Source organism: Trichechus manatus, unplaced genomic scaffold, assembly GCF_000243295.1.
Source record: "Trichechus manatus latirostris isolate Lorelei unplaced genomic scaffold, TriManLat1.0 scaffold00006, whole genome shotgun sequence".
Taxonomy (NCBI): domain Eukaryota; kingdom Metazoa; phylum Chordata; class Mammalia; order Sirenia; family Trichechidae; genus Trichechus; species Trichechus manatus.
Genome location: NW_004443942.1, coordinates 5,500,863 through 5,521,009, shown reverse-complemented (window position 1 = coordinate 5,521,009; position 20,147 = coordinate 5,500,863). Strand labels below are relative to the sequence as shown.

Below are 20,147 nucleotides of genomic sequence, written 5' to 3'. Positions count from 1 at the left end.
ACTGAACAGAAACGGAAGAAGCAACTCAGCGTTACCAGCAGGTCTTCTCCATCTCACCCCTCCAGAATGCAGCCTGGGGACACAGAAGAAGCCAGGCCTTGGAATCAAAGATCTGGGTTCCAATCCCAACTCCGGCCCTCTTGCTCCACTATGAATGGGCACTTGTAACCACCTCTGTGGCCATTTTTATAATAGGTAGTAGTCTTCTTCATGTATTTTCTTGTTAACTGTCTCTCTCTCCTGCTAGAATGAAAGCTCCAAGACAGTAAAGGCCAGGTCTGCCTGGTACTACCAGGTCAATGTACACCACCACGCCCCAGCCAGCACCTAGAACAGCGACTGCCACAGAGTAGGATTTCAACTGATGAATGCACGGCCTAGAGAATGCCTGGCTTCAAACATCAATCTTCAGGAGCTGCACTTGAGCCTGTTCTGCCAGGTATGGGCCAAGTGCCGGATGGATGGCCTGCCCAGCTGCCTTCCCCAAGGCTCTGCAGCCTGATTAGGGCCCCCACCCCTTCCCAGCAGTCCTGCCTGATCCCTGACCCTGTCCCAGGAGCACTGCTCAGGCTGCTCACCTGAGCTATGACAAAGAGTAAGGGGAAGCTGTGACAGGAAAAAGAACAACAATTAGGTCCCTTCAGTCCATAAAATTGTTGGTGGGAAGAAGCTACAACTGAATCTACAAAGTCATAAATGGAGGACATGAACACAGAACATTAGAAATGGAAGGGGCCCAAGAAAACAAAGAACAGGCTCACCTGATTCCAGGATAATAGAGTCAGAGGCATCTGAGGGGCACACAAGTATAGGATAAAGGGAGAAACAGTCACACAGTGAATAGGAAACCTGTAAAATTCGTTTCCTTAAGTGAATGTAATAAAGACTAGTTAAATTCCAAGAGGAGAGTTACTCCGGACATTTTTCCTAACACACTGTAAGCCCTTAGCTTTTTTAGGTTGTTTCCAAAAAGGAAAACATCCTCTTTATAAGAAGTTCCTTAACATATTAGTCAGAAAAGAATCTGAATAGGTCCAACTGAACATGAGCGTTTATAGCCCAGGCCAGTCTGCCAAAAATAAAACTTAATTTGGCTGAAGAGTATTAATTTGTGTGACTAACTTTTAACTAGCCTTTTTATGATTATAAATGTAGCACATGCTCATTGTTAAAAAAAAAAATAGGAAACCACAGAGAAGAAAATGAGAATAAAAATCACCCATAATTCTATGAGATGAGAACCACTATTAACATTTTGGAGCATTTCCCTCCTTCTATGCATGAGATGTTAACACAGTCGAACACATACTGTGAAAACAATTTCAATTCCTACTTTTTCCCAGTAATGTCAATTTTAAATAAATATTCCACCAAGTTCAAAACAGGAAGTTCACCTTTAGTGAATAAACAAATAACAAAATGAATAAAAGAAATCCTTCATAAAGCTAAAAAAATTAAACTGATTATTGCACTGAGACCTCACTCTCCTATCAACAGGGAAAAAAAAATTATTGCTGGATAGAAACTGCCCGTAAGATAGAAACATTAAGCTCATTTGTATCCCATTACCTATATTATATTTCAATAAATATTTATTGTTTTGAATAGGCCACATAGTTTTTCAAATCAACAGAAGAATTTTGTAACTGCATCTTACTTTGAAGCCAAAAAATCAAGTTTTGGTGGCCTTGGGAAGGTTTAATCGTCCAATCTGCAGATGGACTGAATTATTTTTAAATGATTAGTTTACATACGTGGACGATGACATCCAAATAAAAGTCACATCTCTAGTTTGTTGCATTTGTTACCTAAACAGCGGAGTAAGCAAATGGCCTTGCCAAGGGCATATGTACTACCTGGTCAGGAGCTGTCCTGATGTCTGCCCACATCCTCCTTGGGTGCCTGGTTTTGTGTTTAGTCCCAAGACCTGAGCCAGCAGAGCCCAGAAGAACCTTTCTGCCTGGTACAGAAGACTGTCCAGGATCAAGCTCTTCTTAGTTGCAATGCATTTTTTCCACCTCTAGTAACACTTCACACTTCATTAAAATAATATGCCCATGCCAGGCACTGGGCTGGATGCTGGAGTTACAGGGGTAAAATAATGCAGGCACTGTGCCCATTTCCAAGGAGCTGCAGTTTGCAGAGTACTTCCCCATTCATTTATCTTCACACCAAGCCTGGGAAGCAAGGCAGGCAATCACTATTATTCCCATATTCTAGATGATAAAATAAATATTCACTTGTATGTTTTGCCCAAAGTTATGAAATGGGAGGACAGGACTCTAGCCTAGGTCTTCTGACTCCTAGTCCAGTGTCCTTTCTACTGTTCTACTGACACTGATACTGGTGAATCTCACACTGGTAGAAAAATTTAACGTCTTTTAAAGATTATTTCAGGGCTTCAAACCAGTTCTTTCCGGTTGGACCCCCACCGAGAATTTGCATTTCCACCCCAGATGTACTGAATCAGAACCCACATTTTAACAAGATCCCCAGGTGGTTCTTATGTCCTTAGGTGGGTCTTATGTCCCCAGGCGGTTCTTATGTATCCCCAGGTGATTCTTATGACCCCAGGTGGTTCTTATGTACACCACCTGGGGATACATAAAGAATCACCTGCGGATCTTGTTAAAATGTAGGTTCTGATTCAGTACATCTGGGGTGGAAATGCAAGTTCTCAGCAGGGGTCCAACTGCAAAGACGTGGTTTGAAGCCCTAGATTATTCATATACCCTTCAGTACCTTGGCTCTATCTGGCTGCTTAGTTTCTGAGCAATGAGTTGGCCTGCCCAGCAGTTGACCTCTAGGTGGCTACGTATGCCATGGTTTACGCGTGCTTGCCCAGATTCTGACCCTTGACTGAGGAGTCATCCCAGCTCTACTGGCACCAGCTTCAAACACTGCCTACTCCCTCCCATTGCCATCATAATGCAGCACACTGCTAGCTTCCCCCAGTGTCTATTCTCCTCACCCTTAAAGACAAGAGTGTTTGCTGGACTCATGGTCTCCCAACTCAAGACATTTCCCAGCCTCTTTTACAGCTAAATGTAGCCATACGACTAAGTTCTGGCCACTGCGGGGCGGGGGGGGGTGGGGTGGGGAACAATGCCATGTGCTACTCTCAGGTCTTGCCTTAAAAATGACTGGATGTGTGCTCCCTTGGTTCCCCTGGCAGATGGTGAAACTGAAGCTTGTGAAACCTTCAACCATCAGTGGAAGCCATGTGTTTAAGATACCAGGCCTGAACCACTTATCTACTCTGGACTGGTGCACGAGAGAGAAATCAACTTCTACATGTTTTTATCCATTGTTTGTATGTGTCTCTTTAATATAGGAACTTTCCCTATGTCCCAATGAATACAACACGCTTGAGTGAGAGACCAGTTCTACACTCTTCTAGCAATGCCCCTTGCTACCAATTAAAAAAAGGTTATGCTCGAAACTGTGTAGCAAAGTGTTCCATTCACGGTTTTATTTTATGGAAAACTTTTAAAACATGAAATCACCAGGATCTCAAAAATGATTTATGTTCAGGTCACAGGAAAAATTGAGAGGGCCCAGAAAAGCAAGTCAGCCTCTTGGGGTAACAGCAGGGGAGAGAGCTATAAGTGACAAGTACGGCCAGTCCTCCCTCTTACAGCAGTTCCCTCCATTCCTAGAAAAGGCACCAAAAACCAAAATGGTACAAGCCAAGGCTAATTTCTCCATGGAAACAGTGTTATAATAGGAGCTTGAGTTCCTGACTAAGAATCTGATGGTCAACGGACTCAGAAATTATGTAAACTCCATGTTTTATCATCTATTAAAGTATTAGGACTTTTTTTTTTTTTTTTTTGTCTTTTTATTGTAGAGGTGTTGGATTTTCCTATAGATCTTAGAGACTAGACCTCTGTCGGATATGTTGTAGCCAAAAATTTTTTCCCCGTCTGTAGGTTCTCTTTTCACTCTTTTGGTAAACTTGTTTAACGAGCATGAATGTTTAATTTTTAGAAGATCCCAGTTATCTAACTCATCTTCTGGTGTTTATATATTGTTAATTATGGTTTATATCCTGTTTATGCTGTATATCAGGGCCCCTGGTGTTGACCCTATTTTTTCTTCCATGATCTTTATAGTTCTTGGTTTTATATTTAGGTCTCTGATTCATTTTGAATTAGTTTTTGTGTATGGCGTGAGGTATGGGTCCTGTTACATTTTTTTACAGATGGACGTCCAGTTTTGCCAGCACAATGGTATATTATTAAGCCATTAAAAGGAATGAAGTACTGATACATGCTACAATGTGAATGGACCTTGAAAACATCATGGTAGGTGAAAGAAGCCAGGCACAAAGGACTACACATTAGATTCATTTACAAAAATTTTCCAGAATAGGCAAATCCATAGAGACAAGAAGTACACTAGTAAAGTATTAGGACTTTTAAAGATAGCAGGGCTGTTGGTCCAATGATATACCACAAAGGCACACACATACATATATATATATATATATATATATATATATATATATATACATATTCTATACCATGCAAAACCAAAAAACCAAACCCATTGTCATCCAGTCGATTCTCACTCATAGCAACCCTATAGGACAGAGTGGAACTGCCCCATAGGCCTTCCAAGGAGCACCCTGTGGGTTCGAACTGCCGATCTTTTCGTTAGCAGCCAAACTCTTAACCACTGCACCATCAGGGCCCTTCCATGTCATGCAAAGTAGGTGTAAAACAATTAAATCAAACACAACAACTAAACACATGATCTTTTATTTATTTTGATTCCGTAACAATGTGCAACACAAAGTGCTTCACTTTAATAATTCCTGACTTTTAAATACAGCAAATCAGAACATTTGAGAACATCTTCAATACAGAAAGCAAAAAGGAAACTTGGGAAGAGGGTGGAAGTTAAAGTCAGAAAAGCAGTGTTTAAGTCCCGGCTCTGACACTGATTAGCTGTGGCGCCCTGGACAGTCTGCTTAAACCCCCTAAGGCTGTTTCCCAGTCCACAAAACAAGACTTTATAACACGTCTCTCACAGGGCTGGGGTAGAGACTAAACAAGACAGTGTGTGTAAAAATAATTTTGTAAATCACACACAAATATAAAATGGTATGGTTATCAGGATCATGGCATTTGGAAAGGCTTTTATAGGAAGATTCTGATAAGCATCATTATGAAATCTTTTGAGCAGACTACAAGCTACCTAACCACTTTCTGAAAAATGGACTCAGAACAATTTATTTTGCTGTCCTCTTTTTCTCACTTTAGAATTCCCCCACATGCATTAGCAGGCAAGTGATTAGTCTTTCTGCTGCATTCATCGTTGGTATCCATTTGCTCACCAACCACAGGGCAACTGCCGGGAGCTGTGGACGTCAATCATGGGCCATGAAGAAGAGAGAGCTGCAGTGAGCTGGGGCCAATGTGCAGCGACACATCTATCAACCAAAAATGCATCCAAAGAACCGCTGGGCTGTCAGAAACCCCAAAACCAGAGGAAGGGAGCATTTCAGGGTATCAGGGGAAGGAAGGAAGAAGAATGAAGCAGTTAAGACTGCAGGCTCTAGGGTGAGACTGTCTCGGGTTTGAACTGGAGCTTTTCCACATACTGTATGATTTGGGGCATCTGAGTCTCAGTTGCCTTAACTACAAAATGGGACTAACAGTACCCACTTCGTAGAGATATTGTGAGGATTAAATGAGAAAATGCATAAGCACTCAGCATAGTTCCTGACATATGGTAAATACTCAAAGGTAAGGTATTGCTATTATTAGTAGTATTAGTGTAGTTAATAAATAGATCATGAAATACTAACAAAAATGAAGACTTGGCAGATCCTCAGTCCTTCACATCAAGGCTTTGCTACAATTCTGTGACCAGGTATTACCGGACAGCATGCTGGCTCACTCACTGATCACCAGGCTAATTAAGGTTCTTCTGGGTTTCTGCCTAATGCCCCAGAATAGGTGAAACATGCAAGACTGCCCGACTGAACAGCTGGCTGGATCCTGATGCTTGTGTTTCTGGTTCACAGCTGCAGATCACTGTCCTAAGAGGTGTCCAAAGAGGAGGATATATTAACATGGATATCTGTGCCTAATTTTTCCATCCATGCCCAAGCCTGGTGAGCCATGGTCTTAAAACACTTCAATGATAAAGAAAGGAAAGATCAACAGGAAAGAAGAAGGCTATGGGAATCAGGAGATGGAGATATTGGGTACCTCTGTCCCCATCTCACTTCTCTCCCTATTTGGGGAATCAGGCTGTGGTTCCCCTTCTCTAGGGGTGAAATGCATCATCATCTTTAAAATACGGCCTTACCCAGCAAAGTGAGGTCCGTCAGCACCCACCTGGTGGACAGCGCCACATCCTTAACCACGTCCCGGAGGTGGGGAAATATCCTCCTGCACCCTTCCGGCCCCATCCTGTAAAGGCCAGTACACCTTTGCTATTAAAATCACAGCTGCAGCTCTCTAGTCAGGGAACAACTTTACAGCTTTCAAAACGCTTACTCTTTCTTTATCTTACTCAAGTATCAGACCCACGCTGTAAGCGGCTGGACAAGAATTGCTATACCTGTTTCATAGATACAGTATCAGCCTGAGTTTGAGACATTAATTAAGTGATTTGGCAAAGACTACATGGTGATTAAGTAGCGGAACCAGCCAAGAAAGCAGGTTATCTGACTCCTAAACCAGTGTTCTTTCCAGAAAATTTGGGCATTTATTTTTAAACAACCAATCTCCATAACGGTGCTTTGCTTCTGGCGATTTCATTAACCAAGGTATCTCAGTCACAGTACAATGCAGATTCATACACTTGAAAGCCACTCACACAGGCAGATGTTCACTGAACTCCAGAAATCTAAAGGGTGACTGAAAACCACCATGCTGATTAACATAATTGACAATTAATTCCCAGTTCTGGCTCCTTCTCACCTTCTGCCTGAATTCATCTGGTAGCTTCCTATCGGATCTCTGCTGTGTTTAGTCCTTCTTTGCGCCAATCCAAATGGAACACAAACACTTGATTAATGATTTAGGGAGAATTATTTCATATCACTAAAATCGTAATCATCATAAAATAACTTCAGTGGTTCTCAACTACCTTTCAGTGTCTACCTCACTGGGTAAACTTTAACTTGCTACTTTGCCCACTTCTAGTGCACAACTCTAAAACCCCCAATCAAGCCCAAATCCTGCATCTGGAGGGTGCTGGAAGGCATCAGAGTTTAGGGGCCAATAGCCTCCATTGCCCTGTTTTTAAGCTCAGATTCATCACTTATTAACTATGTGACCTTAGACAGGTTACTGAATTGCTCTGTACCTCAATTTCCTCATCTCTAAAGCGATGATAATAATACCTACTTCACTGGTTTTTTCTGAGGATTAAACGAGAGAATACATGTGAAATGCTAAGAACATTATAAGAACTTACTGTTGTTGTTAGGTGCAGTTGAGTCGATTCCAGTTCACAGCCATCCCATGTGACAGAGCAGAGCTACCTCATAGGGTTTCCCAGGCTGTAATCTTTACACAAGTGATAGCCACATTCTTTTTCCTGCAGAGTCACTGGGTGGGTTCAAAACACCAATCTTTTGGATACCAGTTGAGCACTTAACCATTGGGCCACCAAGCCTCCTTAAGAACTCACTAGATGTTAGCAATTGTTATTATCTGAAATGACATGTTTCAGATTTGGGCCTTTAATGATCTTCCAAACTTAACTCCCCACCACTATTTAAGAAACCTTCATCCTAGGCAAGTCTGTGTCCCTGGATGCAAACTGGTCATTCCTATTTCTGTGCTTTTAAATTACACAATGTACTTGCCCCTCTCCCCTTCTGAAGTGCTTGTCTTACTTTGTCTGTCAATCTTAAAACATCTACCCATCCTTAAAGGTCTAGATTAAACCTATCCTCTTCCAGAAAGCCTTCTTCCTTCCATGACAACCTACAAAGATATTTCTAGTCTCCTAATTCCTATAGCACTCACAGACTAGACCCCTCAATTGGTATCATATGTGGCCTTAGATTTCTTCTACCTTAAGACAAACATATGCAGTAAGTGAAACTGCAGGCTCCTTGGTCACACAACTGTTTCTGCTCTTCCTCTGGGCCTAGCACGGTGCCTTCCTGTAATAGCCCCTCAGATACTTGTTGGCTGAAAAAATAAATGTGTAGTACTATGCCCAGAGAAATATGCAATAAGATTTCTTTAAATTGATGTGGCTCAGTTATTGATTTGCTACACTTTGGACCCAATTAAAGATAAGAGAAAGATGAACATCAGCAGGACAAGGGCAATCATGGCCTGCTTAACTCCTCCTCATCAATAAAAGATACTGATACCTGGTCAACCTTAACAATTGGAAAAACAAAGATGCGTCAAAAGCAAATGGTAACCTAAACTCCAAACTACCTTGCAAGATTGAGCTCATGAGTCTATGTTGCTAGAGACTGAAGGAAAGCTGAGGTTTTCCCCAAGCTGAAGTCACCCTTTTAACAACTATTTATTGAGTGACTACTCTGTACAGCAAATTGGTTAAGAGTTTGGCTGCTAACCAAAAGATGGGCAGTTCAAATCCACCAGACCCTCCTTGGAAACCCCATAGGGCAGTTCTACTCTGTCCTATAGGGTCACTATGAGTCAGAATTAAGTCGACGGCAACGGGTTTGGTTTTTTATTTTTATTTTTTTCACTCTGTACAGACACCGTCTTAGATGCTGAGGATATAGCAGAGAACAAAACAGACAAAATTCCTGCTTATATTCCAGCATCTAAGGATGAAGGCTAGGTACAACATCACCCGCTACATCCAATAAAGTCCACAAAACAACAACTCCTTGCACCAACACCCTGCTATGTCTTCAAGTGAAATAATAATAATAAAGGTACACATCATTCACAACTGACCAAATGGAGGCAGTGCTAAAAGGGTTCTGTCACTCCTAGTGATGCATCTTGCACTCTAGAACCCACTGAGTAATTTCTCCCATCATAAACTCTGCACCCGAAGTCATTTGAACACAACTAGTCAAGCTCTCCACCACCCATCTGTCAGTTTCTCATACTGTGGTGGCTTGTATGTTGCTATGACGCTGGAAGCTATACCACTAGTATTTCAAATACCAGCAGGGTCACCCACGATGGACAGGTTTCAGCAGAGCTTCCAGACTAAGACAGACTAGAAGAAAGGCCTAGCTATCTACTTCCAAAAATTAGCCAATGAAAGCCTTACGGATCAAAACAGAACACTGTTTGACTTGCTTGCTTTGGACACATCATCAGGAGGGATCAATCACTGAAGGGGGACATCATATTTGGTGGAGAGGGCCAGCGGGGGTCGAGGCAGACCCTTGGTGAGATGGATTAGCACAACAGCTGCAGTGATGGTCTTGATCATGCCAGCAATCACGAGGATGGCACAGGACCAGGCAAGGTTTCATTCAGTTGTACATAAGGTCACCATGAGTCAGAGGTGACTCAACAGCAGCTATCTATCTCTATCTAGGCGAGCTCTGCCACTACTATCACTTAAATATCAAACCTCTCAAATGGCAAATGTGGCTCACGATGTCAAAGACAAAACTCAGAGGTAGGAAAGGAGGGAGGAGTAGTAGCTGGTTAAAGGATCAGGCAGTTTTCATCAAGGAAAGCCTGAGGTTCCTTTCTCCTTTGTAGCAGAAACCTCTTTTGTCATCTAAAGACTTTAATTTTTTTTTTTCTTCTAGCAGGATACTGAAAATAGCTTTGCATTTAACATTTAAAATTGTTTTTGATCCCACACTCTTTCAGCTCTTGCTCTCTCCCTCAAACTTATTCCATTCCCTAAGGGCACCTATAAGCATATTTCATAAGCAAACAAACCAGAGTCATCATTTTTATCCCCAAGAGTTAAAAAGAAAAACTGATTTGCATAATTATATGGAAGATAAGTTGGCCAAGAACACAGGAACCTTATCTGGACCAAAAGTTCTAGGACAAAATTTCTTTCAACTCATCAAAAAAGATAGCAGATCAAAATCAAGGTTCATTTTAAATGCGTAACTACTGAGCACTATATGTGGGAACTTTCTGAGTTCCTCATTATTTGTGTGCCATCTACATCTTAAAAACAAAAATTGGAGTTAACTATCTGAGGGAAGGTTTGGACAATGAAATATATGTATGTTTTCTGTTACGGTGAGAAAGAAGGATTTTATAGCCAAACAAAAAAATCCATTGCCGTCAAGCTGATTCTGACTCATAGCAACTCTACAGGATAGAGTAGAACTGCCCCATAGGGTTTCCAAGGAGCAACTGGTGGATTTGAACTGCCAACCTTTTGGTTAGCAGCCGTAGCTCTTACCCACCGTGTCACCAGGGCTCCATAGCCAAAAAGGACCTGAGAAATCACTGTTCAATGAATGGCAACTTATTCAAAGTTATTCAGCAAGATCAGAGCCAGACCTCTCCCAGCTCCTAGTCCGCGGTTTTTCCCACTCCCCTCACCACTGTCGCATTTATAATACAAAACCGAATTCTAAAGGCACAAATGTAAAAATCCCTTTCATAAAACTTTCTGGTAGACTGGAAAACTAGCAAGAGAAGGTACACTAAGATAAAACGGTCCCATTAATGCTAACAGTAAATGACCTGTAGTGCTATAGAGGAGGGGGTCCAGCTTCAGAAAGTTTAATTAATGTTGATAATGTTTTCATACTAAACAGTATGGCTTCAGCTACAGTGGGCACTAAATGGCTTTTGTGGGCTTGCCTGAGAACTAAAACACCATTTAGTCATTTTTTTCTATAGAAAAATTTATCCCAAGTTTCCATCAGCTGCCTTACAAATGAACTTTTGGAACAAAACTTGTTGTTAAAATGGCTGTGCGTGTAAAACAGAGAATTCCGAGGCCGGAAGCTCTGCACTAAACATAATTAAAACAGTAATAGCTGGTGATACGTGCTAGAAGTACGTTTATGAGAAAAACCCTTCAAACCCTTAATTTGTTTACATGTAACACAATGTTTTATTAAAACCCTCTGAGCAGGATACAGTAAACTGGTATTTATACAACATATAATGAAGGACAAGCACTCCAGTTCTGTAAGCAAGTATTTACAAGGTCCTTCTAACGAGGAGGATAAAAAAGGGAGAAACTATCTGCACACAAGGAAGCCATAATCCAGTTACACTGGCCTTTATTTTCCTCTAAAACATCAAGTTACTTCCAACCTCAGGGCCTTTGCACTTGCTGTTCCTTCTTCCTGGGATACTTTCCCTCAGATCTTCCTTTAGCTGAGCTTTCAGTGTTTTCTCCCTCAGCCCAAAGAACACAGGCTTCCTCAGAGAATCCTTCCCTAATCACCCAATCCAACTAAAGCAAACTCCTTCCCACCATTTACCATCACTCTTGCTTTACTCTGTATAGCTTTCCTAACACCTATCACTACCAGAAGTTAACAAGTTTAATTATTTATTGTCTGTCTCCTCCTATGGGACCCTGTTTTGTTCACTGCTGTCTCCTCAGTGCCTACAACAATTCTAAGCACATGGTGGGCATCTGTCTCAGTCATCTAATGCTGCTATAACAGAAATACCACAAGTGGATGGCTTTAACAATAAGAAATTTATTTCTTCACAGTAAAGTAGGCTAAAGTCCAAATTCAGGGCTTCAGCTCCAGGGGAAGGCTTTCTCTGTTGGCCTTTTCATCAATGTTCCCCCAGACTAGAAGCTTCTCCATGCAGGGACCCCAGGTCCAAAGGACACGCTCTGCTCCTGGTACTGCTTTCTTGGTAGTATGAGGTCCCCCTGTCTCTCTGCTCACCTCTCTCTTTTATATCTCAAGAGATTGCTTCAGGACACAATCCAATCTTGTAGACTGAGTCCTGCCTTACTAACACAACCACAACCCATCCTCCCTCATTAACATCATAGAGGCAGGATTTACAACATACAGGAAAATTATACAATACCCAGAATCATGGCCCAGACAAATTGATACACACATTTTTTGGGGGACATAATTCAATCCACGACAGCATCCAATAAACTTCACTGAATGAATAAATGGGTCGCACTGGAGAGTGGGAAATGAGGACATGATAATTATTCATGAAATAATTTTTAAAAATGAGAGAACTAGCCATCCTGATTAAATACGATATGATAATATGCTAATTATGAAGTACTATTGCTTCTGAATGAAGGGCTCGCAATCAGCTATGTGAAGGCAGAGCAGAAACCCTAACGAAAAGGAGTGCACAAAGGGAAAACATCATTGTAGGAGGCTTCGGGATGGAGGGGGATTCAAGGCAGACAGAGGCCTTTCAGGTGAAGGGAATAACTTGAGCAAAGACACACAGCAGGAGAGATCATGGCAGGGGGTGACCTTGGACAGGCGGGGGAGAGACAAGCAGAACTGAACCACAGGCACAGGGCTGGGGCTGGGCACGGGAGAAGCAGGGCTGGCTAGCAGGAACAGGGTGAGACTCTGGAGGGCCTCGATGACTGGACACAGGTGTCAGCTGCATGCCACTAGTGACAGGGCTGTTCTCGGAAGGCAAAGCTGGTCGCACTGAATGGGGAAAATTGAAAGTAGAGGATGGAGCAGAAAACAGGTTTGAAGATGACCATGGTGGTCTAGGTATGAGGGGTAAAAGCAGCTTCTTCCGTCTTCTTAGACATGAAACAGGTGTAAGTGAGCCAGATGTCAAGGCATGTTTCCCCTGTAAGACAATTTCCAGAGTCTCTCGCATGGCAGATTCAGGCCAACTTCCCATACATCCTACCCCTGGAGCTCTCAAGGAGGATAACAGAGGTTCAAAATGATAGCTCTGAGGGCAGGGCATGTCTCCATGCCTTCCAAATCTGAGATTAATTATACTTAGCTTAGCCTGTGTTTATTATCTTTTTATTCTCTGGGGGAAAAAAGTGGTCTCTAATTTCACTGTGCAGTATATATTTGAAGATTATACAACACATTTTTATGTAACAGGTTCTTGACATAAAACAATGTTTCCCTTACTATCTAAATGTATTCGGGTTGTGGGGGGAACTGGCATTAAAATACACACACACACACACACACACACACACACACACACGCCAAAGCTGCAGAGTCTGTCTTTAGGATAAGGAATCTGGTGGGGCAGAGAGAAGGTGAGAGACATCTGAAAAGGTCTCCTTCCCAGTGAGGAGCTCTGCAGATGGTGAGGACAGCAAGGACAGTGAGTTATGTTTGGACGTTCATCTCACACAAGAAGCTGACTGGGTAGGAGTTGGCTGAGCCACACAGGCCGTGTCAGAGCAATGCTGAGGAAAGGCAGGAGGAAGCAAGAGAGACAGAAATGCACAACAAGATGTGAAAAGACTGCTCATAAGCACTTATAACTGCTTCTAGGGTAACATCCAAGGAGGCCTGGTGGCGCAACGGCTGCTAACCAAAAGGCTGGCGGTTCGAACCTACCCAGTGGCTCTGTAGGAGAAAGACCTGGTGATCCGCTCCCATAAAGATTAAAGCCTAGGAAAACCTATGGGGCAGTTCTACTCTGTCACATGGGGTCACTATGAGTGGAAAATCAACTTGATGACACCTAACAACAACCATGGTAACACCTAAATGCACATCTCTCCTGTCCCACCATGGAAGACTTCAGCCCTGCTCCAAGGACGTGCACATTACACTTGTCAACAAAAGACTGGCTGCCAGTGACTGTGGGCCTACTAGGCTCCTGGCACAGTGCTGGGCTCTTCATATACGTGAGGTCACTTCCTCCCAGTAGGCACCTAGTACAGCGGTTAGAGAGCAGGCTTGGGAGTCTGCTGGCCTGTACACAAACCCTGCTCCACCCCATACCAGCTGACTGACCTTGGGAAGTTTACAAAACCACCCCACTTGTAAAATAAGGATAATAATCGACCTACCTCATGGGGTTGTTATGAGGATTAAACGAGTTAATAAACATTAGGTGACTAACATACTTGGCTGGCACAAAGAACGTGCTTAATAAATGTTAGCTGCTATTACTATTATCATTCTTATTATTATTATTCCTATTTTGCAGTTGAGATAACTCAGACTCAAAGAAGCTACCTAATATGCCCAGGCCACACATTTAAAACAGGAGTTGAAGGGATAAATGTATGTAAATGTTTTACTCGATCTATGTACAAAATCCAGTGGGTAAGGTATTAGCCAGGATTCCCTGGGTGAAGCAAATGGACTACTAATCGAGAGGGTGGCAGTTCAAACCCACCCAGAGATGACTTCGAAGTAAGGCCTGGTGATCTGCTTCTTTGAAAACCTTACGGGCTGCAGTTCTAACCTGTACACTTGGGATCACCATGAGTTGGAATCAACTTGAAAGCAACTAACAGCAACAACAAAAGAGTATTAAGAGTACTAAATTAGGCAGACCATCTATCCCCTTCTTTAACCATGCTGGATAAACATAAATTTATAATATTTAAAAGGACAGCATATACTAAAGTAAAAATCATTTTCCATCATATGCCGGTAATCAACATTCCCCTGAAGCAAAGATGACTAAAGCTTATCCAATCTCATCTCCCCCCACCCACAAGTTAAGTCCACAACTCAAATCCTCTTTCCATCCATACTTAGCTACTCACGACCATGTCCACTAGTGCCCCTTCTGCATCCCTCATCTCATTCCCCCACCTCTCCACAATGCGTACCCCCTTCCCTCCACCTACTCAGTCCCTGAGCACCTATACCATTCCATCTCCTCCTCAACATCTTCAACTGAGATGTGTACTGAACAAGCACATCCTGAAGGCTCATTGTACCTGTCATTTTGTGAAAAACAAATCTGAGTGAGCAGATGAGCTATACCGAGAGACATCCCAACACAATACAAAATGTATCAGAATTAGCACTAGCTCAAGGGCTGGGGAACACTTTTGCTAGCTGTGGGGAGGAAGAAAATCAAAATGAAGAAATAGCTCTTGGAGGACGAAGCATTTGAGCTGAGTCTTAAAGCACAGTAGGATTTGGGCATGTGAAGATTGGGGGACAAGGGAATGGAATGGGCCAAGGTCTAGGACAGGGAACAGACAGCCCTTCAGCCTGAACAGAGTCCTGTGTGGACAGCAGTGTCTGGGGGACAGGTGGACTGGAAATGGAGAATTGGACATACCAGGCCAAGAGCCCAGGTGAAGTAACAGGAGCAGTACTATAGACAGCCAACATTCACTGAGCATTTACTGTGTGTCGTGAATAGTTTGATGTGTTTTAAATGTTTTAACTCATTTCATCCACATAACAAGTCTTTGAGGTAAGGACTACTGTGATGCCAGTTTTACAAATGAGAACACCAAGGCATACACAGCAAAAGTAACCTGACTGTAGGTCATAAAGCTAGTCAGGAACAGTTACCATTACCCATTACCCACTGCCGTCGAGTCAATTCTGACTCATAGCCACACTACAGGACAGAGTAGAACTGCCCCAAAGGGTTTAAAAGGAGCAACTGGTATATTCAACTGCTGATCTTTTGGCTAGCAGCTACATGCTTAACCACTGCACCACCAGGGCTCCTAGGAACAGTTAGAGGATATGAAACCTGGTTCCAGAGTCTACACTCTGAACCACTCAACCAAACCACCTCTCAGGACAGCTTAAGGGCTCCAGGGCATCGTGACGATTAAATAAAACAGTGCTTGCAAGCAGTATGCTGCAATTCCAAGGCCACAAAAGCTAGCCACACAGGCTGCCATGAATGTCTACAATGTACCTGCTAGCAGCCGAAGCAGGAGAAAGAGGTCAGGCAGGACTGCAGATGAGACCCTGGGGCAAGAGGGGCAGTGTGAAAAGCAGAGCCAGGACAGATCTCCACCTTTAGTGGGTGCAGGAAGAGAACCAAGAAATGAAGATGACCCATCAGCAGAGGGAGGAGGGAGTTTCAAGAATGAAGGAAAGACAGGTGGCTTAAAAGTTGCAAATGGCACCAAAAATAACCATTTAGGGCTGAGACTGGACCCCTGGAACTCATGACTTAAAGTGTTTAGAGATCTTTGAGAAGAAACATAAAGAAGAGTGGTAGAGAGAGAAGACAGTGGGCAGGGGCGAAGGATGGAAAAGGAGATGAGAGTGGAGGAAGTGACTGTTCACAGTTCTTTGAGAGGTTGACTTGGGGTACAAAGTATAGACACATGTAAACTGCCTGGTGCACAGTAGGCTCACAACTGGTCTACCTCTTCCTCTCTAGTCCTTCCTCTCCTAAATCAAGACAAAGGTTTTCTTCTCAGGTTGGTGGGGAGGCTGAGGACAAAGGATACTTCAGTGACAGGCCCTTGGCAGAGGTGAGGGAGTGGCAGGTGGCACTCAGTTTGGGCTTTTTGTGTGCCAAGCTTTTACATGCATCATCTTACTGAATTCTCACTCGCACTCCGTGAGGCAGGCACTGTCATCACACCACAGAGGAGGAGCCTGACATCAGAAGAGTTAAGCACTTGTCCAAGTCCTCACAGCCCAAACCCAAGTGCCAGGTCCTTCTGCCTCGAGTGCCCAGGCTCTTACCCACAGTGCTCCCAAGAAAAGGGAACACAGGAGAGATGCACCTGCTTTCTCTGAACTTGGAGAAGAGAGAAGACAGGGAGGAAAGAGACAGGACATTTCTGAGGTATCCTGAGGGACAGAGAAGCTGAGGGAACTTAAGTTAGAGTAGGTCTTGTTTTGAGAGTGAGAACGGGCAGGGTAGGTGTTTGGGGTAAACCTGGGTCCTGTGACAAAGTGGCAATGAGGAGAGAAAGGACTGTGAAGGGCATCATGCCTGTTTCTGGGCTCCTAACTAAACCTCAAAGCCTGCAAAGGGTTTTTTACTTCCCTACAAGTGCCTACTAGGGTGCTAACTAAAATCACTGCCGTAATTGTATCATCTTCAGAGGCAGAAACTGTTTCTTTAATGTTGACTTTTTCCCAGCACAGTGAGAGCTGATGATGGAATCACAAAATGGAGAAAACTCACAGAAGACAAGTCTTATGCCAAAAAGAGATATTACACGTATCGTTTTTGCATATTCTTATGCAATTTCCTTAATGTAGCCAAGCCTCTCTACTGAGCTGGTCCACCTTTTAGTACATATATTGCATAGAAATTGTTGGTGTGAAGGGATAAATCTGAAAGTGTGGTCACTTCCTTTTCCTGCCCTGTGGCATGCAAACCGCTTCTGCAAATAGCAGACAAACTCGTGAGTAGTCATCATTTTATAAATCATTTGAAATGGATCCTTTAAAACACCATCTGTTAATCCGTTTAATTTTCCTATGAAAATAGGACTTTAGCTCAGATGTTCTGGAAGTTCTCGCGGGTAAATATCAACCTGAATTCAAATGCATTAAATATTTAGAGACTCATAGAACTTTAAAGCAGAAAAGAACCCTTGAGACTATGTACTTCAACTGCCTTACTTTCTGAAACACAGAGAACCAGAGAGGTTCAGTAACTTGCCCCAAGTGGCACAGCCACAACAGCTTGAGTCTGGGCTAGAACCAGGACTTCCACCTAACTCCCAGGCTAGTGTCCTTCCACTATACCTACCTCTTTTTAAACTTCAGGGATTGGAATAAAGTACAAATTTAAGTACAGTTTTAGGGTTTTATTATTATTATTCACTGGCTACATCTAAAAATAAAAACCAAAATGCCTCTACAGATCCAGCTTCAGGTGACACAGGCAATTTCAAATCCTGCCTAGCAAATTTTAAAGGCTTCTAAATATGTTCACCAAACTGTTTAAAAGACTTGTCAATAAAGTGAACTCAGTAACAAAACACGAACTGAAAGATCAGATTTTGTATTTAAAAAAATATTTTTGAATTTCGTTGATATGGAAATCAAATTTAACAGCAGTGATTTTTTTTTTTTTTTTAAGTCCTGCAAGCACGGAGAGCATTAGATTATTCAAAACTGCTCGGGAGCAGCAATGCTTATTTTAAGCTCATGATTCAACCGGTACATTAATTAAAAACTCCAACAACCCAAATTGACAGATCTTGGTATCAATGGGACCAGAAGAATTAAAATAATAGTTGTCATATAAAAATAGATTAAAAAGGGGAACAGCAACAGATGTCAAAAAGACAAATAATAAGCAAGCGTTGTGGGGGAAATAAGATGCATATAATGGGCAGCTTTTATGGATTTTTTTTTTTTAAAACGAAGGTCCTGGGAAAACGGGTTATTGTCAAGAAATGCTTCTTCATAAATACCGAATCTGGTTTTTGGAAGCTGGGTGAGAGAGAAAACTTGGCTAGTTAATTCCCTGCTGAGAAGGAGCAATGTAAGAAGAGTCTAAAAGTGCCAAAACAACAGTAGATGACCGGGAAGGAGCCCGAAGCGGGAGAGGAGAGGGGCATTCGGGTGAGGGGTTTCAGCCAAGTTAACCAGCGAGCACAAACTTGACAACTGACGCCAACGTCCAGTGCGACCCTTCCTTCCCGGGCACCAGCCGTCTGGCACCTGCGTGCGTCCCGCAGCCGGCTCTCACATCCCTCTTGGGGTGGCTGACCCATGCCCCACAAGTCGGCATTAATTTCTATCTTCCAGTTCTTCCTGAGAGCAAACGGGAGCTCTTTTGGCTGTCAAAGCCCGGCGATCGCGCGCGGAAACCTTCCCTGACGTCTGTCAAACCCGAAGCTTGAACCAGCCTAGCTGCGCTCTCCGTGGGGCTCCAGGGCCGGCGGTGGGCCGATACCTGGGCGCCAAGCGATAACATCGCGCCGTCGGACACCTGCTCGCAGGCCCACGGGGGGATCCTTCCCGGGTTGCCCAGGATCCGCACGGCACAGGCCAGACAAAAAGTTCGCAGACTGGGGTCAGCCTCATCTCCGGCCACGGATTCCCAGGTACAGCGCCAGCTCCCGCGACCCGCCGAAGGAGCGTGCAGGCTTGGACCCTGCAAGTCCGACGGAGACGCCCTCCCCACCCCCACTCAGCCCCATGGGCTTCCGAAAGGGAAGTGGAGGAGAGGGGGAGGAAAGGCAGAAGCGGTATCGCTAGTCCAACGCCCTTGGGGTGCAGTCGCTAAGGATGCTCCCCTCACGGGTCCTCGCAGCTCCTGGGGATACATCCTCGGATCCGCCACTCAGCAGGGTCATTGCTTCCAAAGGGCGGAGCTGTCCCTTTAAGAGACAGCTGGTTGCCCCTTCTCCCCATCAGGTAGCGGTGTCCGGGGCGGGGAGGTGGGTACTCCCGCGGGCACTCTCCCAGTTCCTTTAAGGGCGCCTGCGGCACCTCTGCCAGCCCTACCCCGCAGAGCCAACCCCCGCGAGGAAGGATGGGGGCGGACGGGCGCGGCGCCTTTAAGGGGTGCAGCCTCCCCGCCGCCCGAGTGGGGGGCAGGGAACGGGCACGGGCCCTTTAAGGCCGGCAGCGGGCACGTCGGGCAGGGTTCCCCGGCGGCCGGCTGAGCCCGGGGCGGCGGCGGGGGCGCCGCGCCTGCCAGGGTGGTAACGGTCCCCGACGGGGTGCTCCGGGCCGCGCGCTGGCCTCCGCCGGGCCGACACTCACCTTGGCTCGCCAGGAGCGCCTGCGCCCGCGCCCCCAATTGGGTCCCGCGGCGGCGGCGGCGGTGAGTCCGGCGCGGGTAAACAGGCACCTCCGTCCCTGACCTACTTTCTGCCTTCCCTAAATGTCGCACCACTAACCTACTTTCCGACCAATCCGCTCCCCGCCGGCCCAGGCCCGGCCCCCCGCCCACCAATCGCTGTGCCCAACCCCCCTTCCCCGCCCACCAATGGAGGAGCCGCGGGGCCCGGATACCTGCCTCTTCCCGCCAGCCAATCCGAGCGCCCGAAGGGAGCCGGTCTTGGCCGTCGCCACTGGCCAATCCGTGCGCGGCTGAGCGGCCTGCTGGCCAGTTGGATGGCAGCTAGAGAGGCCGCTGGCCAATGGAGAGGCAGCAGGGGCCGGTTAACCTGCTACTTTCCCGCCACCAATCACTCGGCGCACAGGAGCGCACGCCCGGAGGAGAGAACCAATCTGTGCGTTCACTCTGGATTTCCTTGCCACTGCCCTCTCCCTTTCCCCTCGGGTCTCCCACTCGCTGTGACCACTGCGGGTGCAGACGCCGCACTCCTTGCAGTCGCCTGAGATGTTCCCCTTCTCTAGGTCCCTGCCTTGCGTCTAGTTCATCGCT

At 44.8% G+C, this 20,147-nt stretch overlaps 1 protein-coding gene across 1 annotated transcript in view; it reads right to left on the bottom strand.

Annotated features, from left to right (window-relative positions):
- Positions 1-19,637, bottom strand: part of BMAL1 (basic helix-loop-helix ARNT like 1) — a 119,507-nt gene extending 99,870 nt beyond the window's left edge. Inside the window, exon 1 of the mRNA XM_023737320.1 lies at positions 19,520-19,637. The gene's annotated coding sequence lies outside the window, so the exon portion shown is untranslated. The remainder of the gene's footprint in view (positions 1-19,519) is intronic.
- Positions 19,638-20,147: the final 510 nt, after the last annotated feature.